General features: G+C 41.0%; 1 protein-coding gene across 1 annotated transcript in view; it reads left to right on the top strand.

The window, feature by feature from the left end:
• Positions 1–490: 490 nt before the first annotated feature.
• Positions 491–20563, top strand: part of LOC311025246 (periostin-like) — a 60874-nt gene continuing 40801 nt past the window's right edge. The window contains exon 1 of the mRNA XM_084028079.1: positions 491–511. The gene's annotated coding sequence lies outside the window, so the exon portion shown is untranslated. The remainder of the gene's footprint in view (positions 512–20563) is intronic.

Below are 20563 nucleotides of genomic sequence, written 5' to 3'. Positions count from 1 at the left end.
TGTGTGTGTGTGTGTGTGTGTGTGTGTGTGTGCGTGCGTGTGTGTGTGAGAATTTGGGTAGAGGTTAATGGATATTGCAGTCTGACGTAGAGCCACGAAGGCCACTGTAGATTGTGAACGAAGCTCATTGACCAGCCTTAATCCCTTTTTATTGAAAGACTCGCTCCCATCTCCACAATGTAATAAGTCATCATAAAACCGATATGCACGGTTACACCATAGATGTGACAGACCTGGATCAATACCACAATGGCTGCCATAATCTACCGCAGCGAGCACTCCTACCCACTGCACCCTGCACTATGGTGGTTGGAGGCTGAGAGGGGCAGACAGAAAGGGAGGGATCACACAATTAAGACAGTTTAGAGATTAGACGCCAGCCAGCTATTGACTTTATCCGTAGCACAACTAGTAACCATGGAGATAAGTTCCGGCTCAATGTCTGAGAATTAATAATTTCCCTTTTTATATTCTGGGCCACCCCAGGAGATGGAAGACAATAGGAGAGGAAGTGAGGGATAGTATTGCAAACTCATAATAAAATGGACAGAATACATTTGTGTGATAGAATGGATACAATTTGGGAATTTGACCATAAAGGAGATACACCTTTATTATATACAGTATGATATCTCAGTATTCTGAGGTCATGCACTATGAAGAAATATTTTTGTGATTTAATCACCCAGATGTATCGCTAAGGTAACATCAGTGATTATCCAGTTCTTATCATGGGAAAATGTACTGCTTTGTGAAAAGGTCAACTGGAAGAAAAGTCTAGAAAATGTAATTTACTCTCACAGCTGCACACATTGACATTTTAAACACACGGAGGCTGACTTGGAACCATAACTTACATAGAGTATGTATTCACCAGGTCCCTGAGGCTGTATGTGCATATGACCTGATATATACCAACAATAATCGACAAACCTGTTTTTAGATTGATTATTCCGAATATATAGTGCAAATCTACATGTTATTTTTTCTCCATTAAAGAAAAGGTAATTTGGAAGTGTGATGCTGGCATATATGCCCTGTGATGCCCCATAAAGAGGAAGTTAAACAGTGTTGGTCTTGGTAAACATTTACACACAGCTTTGTGCAGAGGAAGCACATTTTAATGTGTACCTCTTTGGATTGAATTATTAGAGACAATGCAGGTCGCTGATCTTATCCAAGAATAGATTAACATATGGATGAATTGTTGGTTCAAGGTGTTTACAATAAAGGGTATTTAAAAAAAAGTTTTCCTGATATGTGAAATTAAAGGCGGCATTACAGAGTGGAGAATAATTAGTTCCCATGAACAAGAGAGTGTAGGTTGAAGGCTGTGCAGAGGTTCTGTGCTGTGAAACCAAATCACCCACTGGAATTTGTTATGTATCCAGTGACTCAGTAGTTTGTCAGGCTGATTAAGTAATGTGTTTTGACTAGCTAAAGGTGTTGATGACACATTAGGCAGTTAAGCTCCAGGGTTTCCCCGTCTCATCTCCTCATCTAAAAAGGCAAGGGCACTCCAGAGATCCCTGGGCCATATCTGATTCAACACATGGTGAACCATTACTACCTGGCTGACAATTATATTGTCAAAGCTGTTGTTACTGCAGGAAAGATGCACACACCCACAAAAGCAATGCTCTTAGTGTTACTGCAGATATTTCCATACTCTCTCTCTCTGGTTATGCTGGTTCCAAATACCTGAACTGGCTCGATTGCACTGACATTTGTCCAAAGTGTTTGAATGTCATTTATCTCAGCACACTCGCCTGTGAGAGGCGTCATTCAGTCGGATGATTATCGACACTATCAGTCATCACCATTCTGTCGCGCAGCAATGAAAGCTGTTTGAAACGTATTCAGATTAAAGCCAGCATATCTGAGTGAAGTAAATCATCCTTGATGTGGTCAAGTGGTGGCATACAACAACCTTACAGGGTGCGATATTTCATTCTTCACCTTAATTAGGGACTTCACAGATAAACATGATTAATACAGCTCCCACCTGCTCACTTCCAATAATAAATCTGCTCGCTTCAGACGAAAGAAAACTATAACCTTTCCTCCTCCTAGATTGATGTTATTTTCCCTTTTGTAATGTGCACCTGCTGATGCATATTTCTCCATATTGGGTCATCTACATTAACTCACCCTTTTAGACCCAGCAATAATTTGTTTGGCCATATTGTTATGGAGGCAGCCACATGAAATGATGGATTTCCCGGGTGTCTGAAATGTCACCGGCTGAATTTAGCACAGGACGTTTCAAAAGCTCCATTCCATCTCGAGTGAAACGGCAAATAACATCAGTCTTCCGCTGAGCTCCGTTGACGTTTAATAAAAAGACTATTAAAGGTCACCTTGCCAACGCGATGCCACAGCGGGCGCCGTCGGCAATATAAGCTGCAGTCCTTTTGACACTTGCAATCAATACATCAACTACTTGTGACGCAATTGTGGATGAAACGGGCATTGAATGGTGAAAAAAAACAAATAATTTGATATTTCTATTGATCAACATGAGATAATGTACACACCCTCCAACAGTGGCTCTTAACCTTTTTAATGGAACAGTTCAAACATGCTTTTTCATCATTCATCATACACGTGTTACTGTTGCCATTTCCAGAGGAGCGATGGAAATACAAGTGGAAAACAACGCCAACGGATAGCAATATTAAAACCTATGACATTTTGTACAGGTGTTTATGATAACCCTAATTGTTCATGTACCACCATCAGGTCACAAACTGATTTTGTCCAATAGTCAGTTTATGACCAAATTCTTGCAAAAGAAATAAGATTACCCTCAGCTGTACTTGTTTTCTGCTAATTTGTGTGCTAATAAGCTAAACTAATATTGTTATTGTATGCATAAGAACACCGTCATAGAGCCACCGAGGCTGAATAATGATAAAGTCATTATCAATCAGTGCTCACAAAAAATCACAGTGTAATCAAAACAACACACTCCTATGTAATCATCCTCACAGACCACAAAGGTTCATTTTCATTTGTGCAGGGAGTAAACCAATTAAATCCAGTGGCAGCTCCTGACAACACACTGCATGTACTTTCAGATTAGCTTAGCCGAGTCTGTCCATTCAAGGGGGGGGGGGCTTCCTCCCCAGTGCATATATCTCAAATTATGGCTCTTTTCAAAAAGCAATTACAGCCATAGGGGATGATGTTAAACTGTTTTGGCTCAGGGGAGTGTTATAATGCTACTGGAACATATCTTATGAAAATATCTCATGATCTGATTAGACAGTTTTTTGAATGCGGTGTCAAAGGTTGCTGCTGGACTGGAGGCGATCTATTCACGAGAAAGGACAGCGTGACAGCGTGATGCGATTAGCACAGGAGGAGAGATGTTATTTTTTTGTGGGTGTCTCACCACTAATGCACTGTCACACAAAGGCACCAGAAGTTAATGATCTCTTGTAAAATGCAATGATAACAACGATCTCACGCTGTTTCGAGCGATAGGCCTGGGTGGTGCTGAGTTGGAGGATGATGCGGCCGGATGGCAAGGGGATGTTTTCCAAATGATTGGGCTCAAGTTACACACAGCCGGTCATCTGCTATGCCATAATGATGTTAGAAAACAATGTAGGGGAGATCAAGTGTGTCCAGCAAGTAGCTAATACCATCAATAAGCCTTTTTGTTTTTCAACAAAGAAACATCCATGGAAATACCAATTAAAAATCTCCCTACACTGCAGTTGTATCATATATCCTCTTTGCTTTTATAGTTCAACCATACAATCAACAACCAGCTGGTCTTTGGTGCATGAAAAGATGGATTCAAATTTAGAGAGAAAAACAATTACTGTGTTCCCAGATATTGGCATAGCACGTTACCACGTCTCCTATAGAGAACTGCATTCCAGTAAAGTTATAATCATTATATGCTATAATATCTCAACCTAGTTTGTGGTATATGGCTGTTGGCACTTTTACTGGCTTTACTATGTTTTATTAATACACCCAAATCCTCTGTGATAATTGTGTGTTTTAACTATTTTACCATCATAACATTTGAATGTAAAATAAATTATATATTCATGGTTTTATCAAAGTGAAGCACATTTTAAATGTGTAGGAACAAGACGTTATTGTGAAACATCAAGCTGAGAGCTGTGAAGTCCAGGAGGCTTTAATACTAGGGATGGGACGATACAGGATTTTATAGCACATTGGGAATAAAAAAAAACACATAAACATTGATTTTTAATTAGAAATGTGCTTTACGTTCAAGTATTTTAAAATGTAATTTTTGTAGCAATACAAATAAAAGTAATATAACATTTTACTTCGTAGCTTCCTGTTGTTTTTATAAAACCAAATAGAAAACATCGGAAGCTACAGGAAGGAAACGATGATTTGATGGCTTTATTATCTGAGCACTTGCATGAGTGCCTCAGGATGATAAATGAGGAGCTACCAGAATATTGATCATACAAAGTAGAAGTAAAAAAATAAATAAATGCAGACAAAATGATGGATGACACTTAAGTGAAGAATCGCTGGATAAATGACTTTGTGAACTGGTCGCAGTTTGTGCTGTTTAACAAAGGAGAGCTTAGGAAGACGGCAAGGCGAACCTATTATATCACCAATATGAAGCTCACTCCCTCCACCATGTCCTCCACCGGCTGAGCAATTGATTATTAATTCTGAAAGAAGACTGTACTTTATAACAAACTGTGACAGGCTACTAAATAGTGAATCTTAATCTAAAATGTGAGAGACTTTAGTGCCTGCAAAATGACAGAGTGGTCTCATCACAAGGCATTAATATCCACACTCATGTCTGATGTGGAAATAAACTGATGACCTTTAAATGAAATGTGATCAAACAGATGTCTAAAATAAGGGAATATAGTGGAAAATAGTGTCAACAAATAATTTCAAAGAATAGGTGTGTCAAAACAGTCTTTTCATAAAGCAGATGCCAAGTTGCAGTACTGGGGTTTGGCAGATTGTTAGAATTCAGTGTTTGAATATGCCGAGTTGTGCAAACTAAGGATCAAGTCTTGAAGTTGTCATAAAAAAAGAAAATGCTGCAGAGCCGGCAGAGTGTCTAATACCACAGTATTCTCCAGTAGATGAAGGCAACCACAAAAAGCATGATCCATAACAGCTTCTTTGAGAGCTTCTGAAATAAAGTATTCAATTTTCACATCTCACTAGAAAATGGTACAAGCCAAGAACTAAAAGACGTGCGCGTAGATTCTGCAGGAGCAGTCACAAACAAACCTATCATAATGAGGATATCATTTTTCGATGGAAACTATGAGTTAATATGGAGCTGAGCAGCATTCACTTTACATGGCGGTCGAATGCTCTGCTGTCAAACCCCAGTGAGATTCACATCCGTCTACTTAGTGGACTGGTGGTTCTGATTCCTGGAAACAATTAAACAGTATCACAGTCGGTCTAAATCACTTTTCCCTGATTTAAAAAAAAATTGCCTGCTTGTGTTGGATTCGAAACACAAAGTCACAGTGAAACGGCTCCCCACTGTTCATTTTAGTTGATGTCTCGGAGAGAATCAATAACGTATCACTATTCAAATCCTTTTTGTTTTAACATACCCTGATGCTGCTTTTCTTTCTGTGGCCTTTTTATTTTCTTGGTTGTTTGTTGTCTCTGGCACAGATTCCCTGCGGTGTTTTATTCAATGCCTTGGTTTAAAAGCTTTCTGCCTTAACACTTCTAACAAAGCTGTGAGCTTTCTCTCATTCTCCCTCCCTATATGTGTCTATGTATGACATGAATCTTGCTTAAGATGTACATGCACATGCATCTATCTAAAAAGAGTATTTTTGGTGTACTGAGATATATAATTACGTCCACGTTCCAACATCAAACCACCTTTTTTTCTGTTCTGAGGTCATTTTAATTAAACCAGAAGATAAGATGACCACCGACTTAATTTCCTTCTCAGCTGATTGCTTCTCTCCATATCTCCTTCTTACTGCTGATAAAATGGCTACATTCCTTCCTTTTAGTACAAATAATACATTGTACATCCCACTGTAATAAGCTCGACCTCATGCGGACACAGGCCAATTACCCTGATATGTTTAACATATTCCACCTGCTGAAACCCATTATGTTACTCACTTAGTCCATTGGACTCCATTTAACTTGACCAGCTCCCATATGGATCAATGAGCACAGCGAGCACTAACGCCTTCAGTCCACCGGGGTAACAAGTACAGCACCACATGCTGATGTGACAGATGAAGTGATAGAATGCATATCAATGATAATAGAAATAGAAATGTGTTTACAGCGGATGGAACAGATTGGATTATATATTAAGTTAGACTCGGCAACAGGTCTTTTATCACATTTCCTCTACTGTATCTCCTCTTTTCACTTTGCTGTTTCTTGGACTGAATTTATACTGTATCTTGCCCTTCGGGGACCAGATTGTTCACAATCTGGTCCCTAAAGGGTATGTGGCGGTATATAAAAGATGGTTGTGTAAATGCTATGACATTCACTGGCTAAGCCCCCGGGGGCTTAAGAGTTCTCATTCCCTCTTAAAGCCGAAGCAATAAAAGCCTTGAAGACATTTAGTGTGACCTCGCTCAGCTGCTGTCTTTTCACAGATTTCCGTTTGTCCTCTCTTCACCCTTTCCCCTCATTCCTTGAAGGCAAGTCCATTAACCTGATGGTATAATGCTGCTGAAAGTTCCACTTCAGCCTAAGGGGAACAATAATGAAATCACTTTCAATCACTTTCATTTTCATAAAATCGGTGGTCATCATGACAGGCTTGTTGGTGTCAGGATAGATGAAATATTACGATTTGTTATTAAAAAAAAAAAATTAGCGGCCATGATCATTTCCTGAAAATGTGTCATAATTATAGTTGGTTTTCTATTTGAACTGGTTAATAATCTAAGCACGGTGTGTCCCTGTAATCACCTTCAGTCAGTTTGTATCTGCACGTATAAAAGGACGACCAGTGTAAGATTCAACATGTAGCGTTGCCCGATGTAATAAAAGGTAAGCCTCAGTGCCCCTATTGGTGCTTTTGATTTCTTTGATAACCAGTGAAACCCATGAAGGGACATTCTACTTTCATATGTTTACTTATAAAATGCAAGGCTACATCAGTGATTTTCATCATGTTCTGGAAATAAATAGGGATGGCAAAAAGGGTGAACCACATGATGAAAATGTCAGAATTATACTACCCTCTTCAAATGAGAGTAGAAACATTGTCGTATTCGCCAAGGCCATTAGCCTTAGTAAAAAAATAGCATAAAGTACTCCATGTTTCAATGAACCTATCATCTGCAATCATGGCATCAGTTCTCATTGCTATGCAGACGATACCCTTCTGTATACGTCTGTCAGACCTGTTTATTTTCTCCCTGTTGAGTCCTTCACAAATATCCTCACTGACGTCATTGACGGGATGGATCATGTCCTGGAAATAAATAGGGACGAAACTGATGTAATGGTTAGGGGCGATGAAAGAGGATACTCAGGATACTAATTACTGACTTTCAGATTTGACCGCTACGCGTGAAACTTATTTTCTCAAACCAATGCTGCAAGATCAACCTGCAACTCAGGATAACCTTGCTGGTCCTGATGGTGTTGCATGATGTGTTCCATTTGAAGCCAAACACTTGTACATTGTGCTGCCCTTGTCTGGCGATTGTTTCCTCAGTAACTGAAGAAGAAAGGTTGTTCCCTAATTGCTGCAGCAATTACACAAACCAAAGGATACAATGCTTCATGGCTGTGGAGATTCTCAGCCATGCAGGTCATGTAAACTGACAAGTGGGGAGTTTTTTTTTAAAACAAAGCTCCCCACTAGTTAGAATGGAAGGAGCCACTTGGATGAGAGGCAGAACGTCTTCAAAAACCTAAAGCAAAGTCCAGTTGGCTATAAAGCTTTTGAAGACTATGCTTCATGATTTAATATGGCTATGTGATTACTGTTATAACACATCTGATTCAATGGTATGACATTATGTCTTTTCTCTTTGTCATGTTTCATGCAAAGCAGTTTGTGATTGGTCCTTCACAATTCCTAATCATTAAATCATGTTATTTCATGTTTATCTCACACACGTAGAGCCCCTCTGAAGAGGAAACACAGTGACAGATAAATTATGGCGTGCATGTTTCTACACCTATAATTACAGCACAATGATATGTTGTTCTCAGACTGGTCATTTCCATGGTGATTGTGTCCTTTGATAGGCTTTAGAAAGCTCTCTCCTCCCAAGGTGCTAAATTCCACGTTTGCTCTCGTTTTGTACCCACCCGCAGTAATTACACGGTAACACCAGCCGCCTATCGGGTAAGAGAAAAGGCAAGGAACCTGGTTATTTTGATGGCCCCTAACTGCTCAGCGACTCTGCAGAGATGTGCAGCGGTTCGATGGGAGAGGTGTGAGATAAAGGAGTAAAAGCAGCAGGACATGCTTATCCTCTCAGCTGGTTCCCTGTACTCTTCAACCTTGACTCTGGAGGGAAAGTATTCATAACTGTGAGAAATGAAAAAGAGGGTTTTGTAACGATGCACTTGCTGTGTTCATGCTGCAGCACTTAAGCTGAAAATGAGTTACGTGTGACCAAAATGGTTAGTAAAGGGCTTCTGCTCCCACATACTGTCGGTCATTTAAGGCCTCTGTTCAGTTATCCGTCTTGATTTGCAATTGAGTGTCATTTTTATCATCTGCTCCTATGTAACCACAAATTGTGCACATTGTTCAGTCCCCCTAACCCCTACCCCCCACCCTTCAGCAATTATCGTTGAAGTGCTGTCAAGCAAGGCACTTAACCTTCAGTACTTTCTCATAAAAGTTTGAAATATAGACTTGTGTTGCAGACATGAATCATTTAAAGATTACATCACAAAAAAAGGTTTGTGCTTCAATATTTCCCTTTGTTCTCCATTAAAAATAAATAAGTCATGAATTACAAATGCAGGTTGTATGTCACTACAATTTCCCCTCCGTCCTTATCGTCGTATCCTGTTGCATTTAATAAAAAAAAAATAGTTTGGACATTGTGCTCACACCAAGTGCTACCAGTGGTTTTCAGAATAAAGGCGTGAATGTGAGACACAGAAATGTTCCCCTAACAGAGCAAAGACTACAAAGCTTTACAGTAATTACAATATCAAAGTGGAGGACGGCTGACAAGCGGTGACAAACGTATTCCCCAGACACAAAGAAATGGATTATGGTTTATTTTTAATGATTAGTTTTCCATATGCAGTCAGACTCGCACCTTAAGTGCAGACCTGCGGATGCAAAGTTGTTTTTACTTGTTTTTCCACTCAATCGGGGCTGCGGTCTCTGCTGCATAATTCATACCGATACTGTGAGAGGGGAAACTCGACATTAAGTCTGTCAGTAACGCGAGGCCACAGTTGAACTTCATTGCCCCACGTAGGAAGATTTGTGCTTTGGATTTGATTGAAATATTCTAATATCTGACCTGCTATGTGGACATCTCCCGACCCTAAATGCATCTCCCATCCAGTCCTTTACTGTATTTCTTGACACAGATGCATACATGGCAGACTTGAAGAGGAACATGAAGGTGATTTTATATCCAGCAAACCGAAGCAAGGTTTTCCTCATTCATGTGGTTGCGTGTTTGATGTGGTTCCTTATCTCTGCTTACGACCCACCACGGGCCGCACACACAAAACCTCACTCATTTGTGCTTTTTTTTTGTTGTTGTTCTTGTCCGTGTGCCATGTGCTGCCTTTGATTTATTGCGGACGCTCGGCGTATGTCGGAGTCGTCACTAGGTGTAATTGCACAACTGGTTCAAATGTTGAACTCTCATCAAAGATGCAGGTTCAGTGAGGCATCGGAGATACAGAATGTCTGTTTGATTAGGTGACAAAGAAATGTTACTCCTGCTTACTCCTCTTATTATTTTGAGGTCGACAGTGGCTGTTTTCTCTGTGGGTTTGTCTAACACCCTATTAGGGGAGGACACAATCAATGCAGTTTGAGCTAATAATTGGATTCCTTGTGGGGTCGGGGGGGGCTAGAACATGAAACAGGACTTCCATCGGTCTGCTCAACTTACCTATTTGCATTGTGATTGGATCCCTCGCCTGATAACCCATGACTCTGATACCTCTGGAGCGGTCGATAAGGGTAATTACCATTAGCCTCCCAGGGCATTAGTGCGAGCGTGTCTGGAGTTGTCTTGTGTGCATGGTGGACGGATCACAATCGCATCTGCAATCAAATTACTCCAGAGCACCAGAACATCTTCATGCTGGTAAAGGCTGAGGGAAACGCAGACAAAGTGATAAGCAAGACCATGAAGAAGAAGAAGAAAACTTTTCTATTGACGCTTCTTCTCCTTTCTTCTTTGTTGGTTGCAATTTTCGAGTGAATAGAACAAGATAAATATATATTTTTAAAAAAACAAAATTAGAGGGAAACGGTGTTTATTGATCCCATTCCTATTGTAGAGACACAAAAAGAAGAATATGTAAACACAACGTCTCCAAAATATCTTAGTACGTGATTGCAAGTGAGTGCGAGTGGATTTGTTAATTAACCCTGTTGCGGCAGTGCCAGTGATGGGGGAGTGGGGTCATTTTAAACTTGTACTTGTTATCAAGGAGGGAATTTCACTTGTCAGCAGAGTCCACATGCGTCCTTGTTAAACTGCACAACAACATCTAGAAAAGTACAGAGTGGGAGGGAAAAAAAGACGAAATAGTACTGATTCAACTTCTTTTTTTAAGTAAAAGTGAACAAGAATAAAACTGAAATGGACACAACATATTAAGTAGCACATTTTTGGCTGTTATTTTGCAACACTAACTGAATCTTCCATCATATTAATAAGAAAATCGATAATTCCACTCAAATGCATTAACACTAATGTAATACGTAAAACGTTTTTGTGGACTAATGTGGACAACAAGGTGAAACTGGTCCAGTATTGAGTGAGAAGAAGGCAGCTGCTAAACAGGCTTTAATGTAATCGTTCATGGCAAATCCTCACCATCGATTTACGTCCAATGAAAACACTTAGCTCGTTGTTATCAGTCCTGACCTCATAGAGGAATAAAACGCTGTTGCTTGATCTGATCTGCTCGGAAACGTCTTATTCTGAAATCTGACGTTGCATCCACATTATGGAAGATCAGTCTCTGACATTCCTCTCCTCCTGAACGACTCCGTCTACAGTACAGTTCTGTATCGTGTTCTCTCCATCTGCACCAGTTTGTCCGTCTCCCAGGGAGGGGAATAAAGTCTGAATGAATGTTTGGGTTGTAAGCCGCTCGGAGGATCTGTTAATGTAATCATGTGCAGCTAAGGACCTTTAGTAATGTAAACTGATGTATGTCCTCTTGTTGAGCGTAAGCAGAGTAATGAAAGTGGCTTGAAAAGCTAAAGATATAAGCAAAACAAAATATGAGCTGGTCAGGAGTCCCTCTAAATCACACCACACTAGATGATCTTTCCTCAGAAAGTATCTTAGTGTCCAGACCTTAACCACTGTTACTACTCCACCTCATTCTAGTCGACACTACTCTATTTCCAGCATAACACGACAAACCTCGTGATCGACGGAGCCAAATCAAGAGTGGCCGACACAGTTCACTTCAATCTCCGGCTTTGTGTGGTAAATGGATGCACTGTGTAGCCTCCGGGGCTGTGTGGTTGGAGTAAATCAATGCCCAGTCACTGGAAAATAGAAAGATATCTGTTAAGAATGTTTAAACACCAGATGGAAGAAGGTGACAAGTCGCACGAAGCACAGAGAGGCCAACATACGGTATAGCCCTATAAATAAATAAATACATCACTTTCCCTTGAGACATGTCAACACCCTCACTCTTTGTCATCTCTATGTTCATGTAATAGCTCGAGGACATCGTTCCATAGCATTGCAACCTTTAGACTCCCCCATCTGGTCGCCCTCCTTGATCGAGGGGGTCGAGGAGGGGGCAACACCTGACTCTCCACCAGCTGCCTCGGGGCACAGCGGCCTCCGTGCGTGGAGTAAGAAGATCTATCAGCAACTCTTTCCCACACACACACTGATGTTTGAAGCATACGTACGGGCGCACCCTCGCAGCTAAACGTACACACACAGCAGCACGCTGAGCTGCATCTCGAGGGGCAGCAGTCGCCTTAGCAACAGGCGTGGTGCCAGTTATTTCTCCCCTTGTGTTTACATTCTGTTTAAACACATGCTTAGAAATTATACAATTAAGGAAACAACCGTTTGAAATGCTCTTTAAGAAATTTGCAAATTCTTGGTTCACGTTTGTGTTCTGCAAGTCATTATTTTAATTGTACTACAGAAACCCTCAAGTCCTTTTATAAGATGTTTCTTTTTAAATGGTCACGACCGTTAATTATCATGTGCACACAAGATAATTCACTAAGATGATAATTTGTTCTCACATGATGATCATTGCATGTGTGTACTTGTTCTTCGGATGCCTCGGATTGCTGGCCATTAGAGAAATCCAGATGAATTCCAGAGCCGGACGGAAAAAAAGTCTTACTTTATAATTTTGCGTTTTTACTGTGAATCTTAAATCTGTTGAATGGAAGGAAAGGATTTTGAAATTGCTCAATTCAAGGGATCATATCAGTTGCGTTAAAGCCTCCAGTCCCACAGATTTGCATGTGTTTGGGATTTTGGAGGAAATCAACAGCAATAGAAAGTAGACATGAAACCTGCAGAGGTATTGTTTGAGCAAAATACCATAAAAATGTGATAGTGAAAGAGAAGCAACACATGAATCCGGTAACATTTTTGTATAATACAAACAAATATTTAGCCGATATGCTGCATTGTTAATTGTTGGAAATGCACTTAAGGACGGGAATCAAACCACTGGGCTTCATTATTTGCACTTTAATCACAGCTTGTCTATTAAATAGAAGGAATAAATCATACAGTTAAACAGAATTTCATGCTTCTGAAATATCCCTATACTGTCCTTGAAAAACCCCTCTTTAGAGTGCATTGAGGCAGCCTGATTCAAGCGTGTTTAATGCAGCAAGACGCATGCGTTCCCTATACATATGGCTTCATTAACCGCCCCTCAGTGATTTCTGTGGTGTATTGTTTAGTCGTCCCTCAGTGGCTATTCCCTTGTGTGGGCAGCACATGATGAATTGAAATTGATGACAGAAAGAAGAAGTAAGGATGCTCTGTATATTGGCTCTAATAGGGATTTGATATAATGTGTTTGTCAATTCAAAGTGTCCTTGGGCAAAACCCTGCACAGACAGAGTCACTTTACTGTAGTATTAGACAAAAGATGAAAATGCCTTCGAAGTCTCTGCAGGATTTTTAAAGATATTATGAACAAGAAATATAAGCAAATGCTGCTTTTTACTGTACAGCAATTTGTTGGTGTGGTTACAAAGGTCTAATACTCTGAATTGCAACACAAAACTGAAAAGGTAAGAAGGTCTTACTGATGCTTATCATATAGTTGGGATGATTTCATTGCTCCTGCAGCCTGCCGCGCTGAATCGCTTGAATGCTGATGCTGCTAGGCTGATATGAAAGCAACCCACACACAAGCTCAGGACATGAGCAGAGATATGTGCCACCAGAGAGATACGTTTGGTGAACGTTTCCCACAAGTAACCAAACATCGGCATTGTCGAAAGTGTTTCCAGTGGTGGATCGGGCAAATATAACTCTGGCACAGTTCTTGAAATTAGAAATAAATGTGGAAAAAGTGAATACATCATAAAGACTGACAGCTAAAAGCCAGGATGTGCCGGTCCCTGCGGCATCAATTTCAACCATTTAAAATAGCTGTCACTCATAAGTCTCCATGTGTGAAAGAGAGATAGTCACAGACTCATAGCATTGATGCCAAAAAAAATTATCAATTCACTAACGTTTCAACATGACGGTCCTCTACGACGTCTCCAAACATTAGGGAAGTGCAGTAAGTTCCTCTAATTGTCTTGTATTCAGCAGCTTTGATGACTAATCACTGATGTGTTGGATACCGAACTGGCACAACTTTTTTTTATTAAAATAATTTTGACAACAAGAAATAAAGGAGTCAGCTGTTTTGTCTGTGCATGAGTTATGATAACTGCAGCACACTCATTTCTTGTTTGGATCTCTGCACTGCAAGTCCTCCATATTTTAAACAGAAAAATACATCAATAGTTCCTCCCAATCTGTTGTAATGTCACCTGACTTCCTTGTAGCTACTACAGTAGCTGGGACTCTCACTGAAACGACTGGTGTTGTTTTTCTTGGACGACAGTTTAACAGTAACATCAGAGGCGCCTGTGTTCAAGAGATGAGACAATGGAAAGTAGACCATAAGTAAACAAGATTAGCTATAAATCAGCCAAAATGAAAAAAAACACAAATTGTTCATCTTAAAGATCCCATATTATACTGTTTTTCATCAATTTCACACAGCTGTCAGAGGTCCAACAACACTGTTTTCAATATGCATTGCCCCAAACCCATCCGTGGTCCTGAATTACAGCTGTCTAAAAGTTGCTCAAATGAGCTCTCCTGAGAACAGGCTGTTTCTGTGTCTGCACCTTTAAATGCTAATGAGCTCCGTCTGTCATCGGCTACTTGGAGAGAGACGGAGACGATGCCGCCTACGCTAGCAGAGCATGCGGCAATGTTTACGTAAAACGAAAACTCCTTCTTTCTGTAACATCTCAATCGCCCCCTGGTGGCTGGCTGGAGTGTAGGTCAGGGTCCATATTAGCGGATGGGACATGGGCCCCTGCTCAAAAGTCATTCTCATCAAGCTGATGTTTGTTCCAGCGCTCATTCTACTGATATAGATTTTGTTTTAATTAGTTATTTGATGCTATAAATAGGGGTTGAGATGTCATGTTTGAATGCTGTGATTGACAGCTCCTCTGAGCGAAGTACAGCTGGACGCTCTGGAATCATACGAGAGGAGAAGTAATTGAATTTTCCACAACCGCCACGAGCCTGTGTGATAGAACAAGAGCCGACTTGATCATAAATATAGTTGTGAAGATAATATGATTGGTCTGTTCTGTCTTTCGAGCCAAAGAGCTACGTGGTGCAAATGTAGGAGCTAGGTGGTTAAGATGGTAGCTTACGTGCAAGAGTCCTTAGAAAGCTACGGCTCGGCTACAAAGGCTAGCGTTTGATTCTCCACCGTGGCAGCGTGTTTGAATAAACCGGTGAAATCAGCTCTATCTTGGCAGCTGTCTGTTGAAGATGTAAAGTGATGCACTCTGTTGCACTTGAATGTGCGAAGGTACGCCAGAGCATTCCTTTGGTTAAAGGCTGCTCTTTTATTATTCATTAACCTTAAGTTATTTTACTGTCGACTGGGAAAGCCTTGAAAAAAGCGATTAATGTTAACTGAATATAAAACACGGCCCTTTTCCTTTTGAGTAGCTTTGAACGCACCAGACTTTCAATTTAGCGAGCCATTCCGCTGTGACAAAGGTACAGCTGAGGGTGACAGATAAAGGGGGAAGGGGGGGCATATGGATTGTGTTTTGAAATGTATTGAGATGTCAAGGGCAAGCACTTTCATTTGTGTTCTGATGATAAAAGCGAGGTTACTGCAACAAACAAAATCACAGCCTATATAAAGGACAATAAATGATAAAGTCTTAATGACCTGGTCCATCATACATCAGACTTTCTAGAAAAGTATGGGGGGGTAATTTATTGTTATGTAAGCAAAAGATAACGGCAATGACAGATTACTGCAGTCAAAGATGCTCTTTCATCGGGGTCAGCATTGGTGAGCATCCAGAGCTACTTACGAACCACACGTGTGCACTCGGCTCAAATGTGTTTATTCTCTCCGGGTTCTGGAGAGCGATAGCTGAGCAGAGTGAGCCCCTTTCTGCTGCTGCAACCTGCGGTCTTCTGAGGAAGAGCTGTTTACTCGTCCTTGACATCACTTGCATAACTCCTTGGAAAGTGTAGAGTGAAAAGTGTATCAGCATTACACAGGAAACGGCGTGCAAAAGGCTAGAATTTAGATTCGCTGTACATTTGTAGGCATGATGATCTATGATCGTTACTCCCTCACAAGATATGTCTTCTCCAAGGTTTGTTTACTCATTAAACTAAACAGGTCTCAACCCAAATCATTACATCTAAATTCAACCAAAAATGCACACTAACCTTCAGATACACTGAATTCTTAATAGTGTGTGGCATCCGCTTTTCTAAAAAAAAGACACGTGTTAAAAACTGTGAAGTAAAATGAGTAAACTTTAGACTTTCCTAAAGACTTATCCTTTTGTTAACTCTTTTTTCATGATTCGCAGAGCATAAGGCCTTCACCTCTCCTACTCAGCAGATATGATCTGTACTCCGTTCCGTGACTTCCAGCCTGCCTTCTTCTTGTCTTCTGGCATCTCGGTCATTGCTATGTTGCAGTTGTTGTTTTTATCCAAGCCAACACTTCCTCACTCAGCAGCCTCATGCTGGCTCCTTCCAGTAAATCATCAGTGCTGGTCTTGCCATTGAATTTGGATGGATTGTTCGGAGACACTTGTATGTCTCGTGTTTTTGGAGTTCCAGGTCTTCTGTAATCTGATAAATCCACCCCTGGTGTTTGAGAGTGTGTTCTTCAGCTCCTCCTTCTACTTTTTCAATGTCTTGTCCGTTCATCGTAAACCTTTTTCTTTTCTATGTTGATCTCGAGTCCCACTCATCTGGCCTCTTTCTCTTCTCTTGTCTTTTCATCTTGAATCTCCTACTTGGTGGAGGAGAGTAATGCTACGTAATCTGCAATGTCACGGTTGTTAAGTTTTGATGTGAGCTTCCACCTACAATACCGTTCTTCTCATTAACTAATGCATAACAACCAGGAACAGGAATCCTGACATGATGCATCCTGGTTTGACACCATTTTTTTTTAGGTCAAACAACTCACAGTCTTCATAGAGTATTTTCTTTTCTCCAGGATGTCATACTTTTTATGATCGCCCACTGGCTTTCTCGGAGAATGGAATCAAAAGCCTTTTCAAAGTTGATGAATTTCAGGCCCAGCGTTGCTTGCCACCGATTGACCTGCTTGGGGGAACAAAACCTTTGGTCATATACAACATTTTGCATGGTTTCCCCTACATTATTCCGCTCTAGCGACTAAACTCTTAATAATGTATTTATATATGCTTAGGCTGCTTGCTGAAGGTGAGGGAAAGATTGTATTTTTGGTCAAATATAAAAGAAGTCAACAGTGACTCACTCATTGCCTTTGCAGCATATATGGGAGATGAACCCTGGTCTTTAAATGTCAGTGCGATGCGTTTTATAAACCCAACAACCACTTTAGTCCCTGCAACTTCTGTGCACACATTTTGTCAGTGACATTTACTGGATGAGTAAATACGAATCCAAAGCAATTAATTGCCAACATAAGGTATTTGGCAAAGCAAATTGTTTTGTGTGAAGGTGATTTTGGGTGAACACAAGGATGATTTCTTTAGCAATTAAGTTAAAGTGAGGGGAAAGGAAATACAGAGTAGGAATGAGCAATGAGAAATTCAAACGCGGACCATAAACCTTCACTGCATCGCTCAGGAAATGTTCCTCCTCTTTCTGCTCATCATTTTTTGCTTACTGTATCAAATATGAACTGTGTGCCGAGGAGCGCAGGTTGGTATTCTCCGCCTCGGTGCCTCTCTAGGGAGGAGAGAGATGGATCAATTTTAATTACCAGTGGCTTCTCGGAGGGCATGAAAGTAATGTGGATTTAAACAGCTGAGATGGCCACACTTACCTCAGGGAACCCTGGGAGCCACAGACCCAAAATATAGACTCCCACAGACGCAAGCAGCTGAGAAAAAGAAGGATGATGAAAACCTGCGACTTATATAATCATGATGTTGACAGGGGCACTGCCTTTAAAAAAAAAAACGATTCTATACATGGTGTGGTGTAACTTCATGAAAGGGTGGCTGATTATTCTCAGAAGAATAGGACAGGATGAGGATGGCACCGCGTTTCCATGGAGATAAAAGAGAAACTCTGGGTTGGAGCACAAGTTTAGATTTCAGGGAACAGGAATACACACACACACACACACCTCTGTAAAAAAAGAGCTTTCCAACTCTTTGTTGAGCTTTCAGCTAAAGCAGCTTTAACCTGCGGCTGTTTTTGAGAGTGCGAGGCAGAGATAGGCACAAGAAAAAGAGGAAAGACCGGCACACAGAAGAAGGGAGATCAACTTATTTCGCAGACAGAGAGGGCGCCTCTTTGCTTTGTAGCTGCAGAGACGTCCTGCCACGCATTCTCTCCGGTCTCCTCTCACCTCGATAAGAACGCCATCTGTTAAAACTCGTGCAAATCTTCACTACAAGGCCGCTCGCCAGTTGTTCATAAATGGACATCTGCAAAAAACGTGTTTTTTTTTGCATGAAAAATTACATTGATAAGAACACCATCTGTTAAAACGTATGCAACTCTTAACTACAAGGCCGCTCGCCAGTTGTTCATAAATGGGCATCTGGAACAGAAATGTGTTTCTGTGTGAAAAGTTCCCACGCTACAATTCAATAAAAACTCACAAAAGTGCTGCAGCAGCTCAAAGATTGCAAATAGAGTCTTATCAACAGTGTTTATACCCCCGTCTGCAATATGCTGAAAGAAGTGGAATTCACCATCGTCTTCGCTTGCGTCTGACTTCCCCTGCTGCAGTCCTGCTGCGCTTCAACCTCAATGCAAAATGTTAGTAACCGGTGCAAGGAACGCCTTGATTAGAACAAACGGTCTATGCTGTCAGGAGCCAGCTTTTTTTTTTTTTTTTAAAAAAGGTGAATAAATCATTTTTAGTGAGGCAAGGGGGACTGCTGTGTTGCTTCCCCTCTACACATGGCATCAGATGTTGTTTAAATGTCTGCTCCAATCAAGCCCCTTTTATGGTAGAAGAATTAGCCTCTGAGCTATTTTTAGAATCAATAATATCTTCTGATTTCCGACCTGTCAGCTTCGCAGCCTCTGTTCTGCCACGAAAAGGAAATTATTTATATGTGCTCTACATACTCCTGAATCTACTTTAGCTTTTGTTTGAAAACTTGCTTGTAAGCACCCGCGGAGAAAAGAACCAGCAGAGAGTTTACTAACGCCGTAGCTTAGCTCAGCTGTCTATTGATCACCGTGATACAGACTGGTTAGAGGCATTTTATACGTCCCATTTAATTCAATTTCCTACCTGTTTTTTGTGGTACATTTTTTTGTTTCTACATCAGTTTGATTGGATGAACTTGTGTAGATATTGAACCTCAAAGTGAAGCGTCCGGTAATATTTCTGAATTTTTTTTATCTTTTAAACAGCAAAGACAGAGAGAGAAGTCTCCACTCTGGCTGAGTTTCAGGGAATCCCGTTATCCCACGGGTACAGCAGTTTAATATAGTGTCTATAGAGTGCATCAAAGAAATTAGCAGCACACGGGCATGAAGCCTTAAATTATTTTAATTGGGGGGGAAGCCTCGAGAGGCAGTCAAAAGTACAAAAACAGAAGGAGAAGTTCTTTCTATTTGTTCCTATAATGATATGCATTATAATTGGTGACACGGAACAACAATGGATGAACCCTCCGATCCATCTCTTGTCCAATCCACACAGACGGATGTCAGAAGGAAGCACTGAGTAATCAAAGCCTCCAAACATCTGTCCACCGTGACATTTCACTGTTTGAGTTTGTGTTGCCAGGACTTGCATTTAAACTGCCGGTTCAACACACACGCAGAGTCCGGCCCTGGAGACTCTGTAAACTTGTCAGAGGACATTCAGCATCACACACCATTAGGAAGAATTTACAACGTCAACAGGCCTATACGTCAAACAGAGAGGGGCAGAGGGAGGCATCCGTGCTTGAACTATGATCAGTGAGCTGACAAGCCATTTACATGATATAAAACTGGACTGCATGTGTCGTGTGTCCAAGATCAATACGTCGGACTGGGTGGGATGTGATTTAAGCCTGATGAAGTGACAAACAGTTTCCTGCAGATGGGAATTAAGCCAAGTTTCACGTTATAAAACTAATAGATTTTTAAATATTCAAATAAAAGGCGTTATAGAGGCTTAATGGTTATCTTTATCTGGCTTTAATTGAACTGTCTTATGTTGTTCTTTTCCCTGATTGGCCATCAAATGTATGTAAAATGTGTTGTATGAGTTGGTGTGTGTGTGTGTGTGTGTGTGTGCGTGTGTGTGTGTGTGTGTGTGTGTGTGTGTGTGTGTGTGTGTGTGTGTGTGTGTGTGTGTGTGTGTGTGTGTGTGTTTGAAGTGTGATTTCCATTTGTTTGAAGGAGAAGCTGCATGTCTGGCCAATTTGCTCGTTAGGATGATCCCCTCCCACCCCCCCTTTTTGCAGTGCCATGGTGTTCGATGCGTATCCAAGTGCGCACGACCACCAGTCCAAGTCTGCAGCAGCGCTCCGCAGCCCCGCTCGCCAAGCATCTGGCTGCTGTGCGTTTCTCCCTGGAGGCGCATCCTTTACGGTCAATCGTCCCCCCAACAGGTGGAGAAGTCGAGTGGGAGACAACGTAGAAAAATACGCCCCGGGGGCAGG

Source organism: Eutrigla gurnardus (assembly GCF_963514095.1).
Source record: "Eutrigla gurnardus genome assembly, chromosome: 15".
In the NCBI taxonomy this organism is placed as follows: domain Eukaryota; kingdom Metazoa; phylum Chordata; class Actinopteri; order Perciformes; family Triglidae; genus Eutrigla; species Eutrigla gurnardus.
This window is presented reverse-complemented; position numbering and strand designations above follow the sequence as displayed.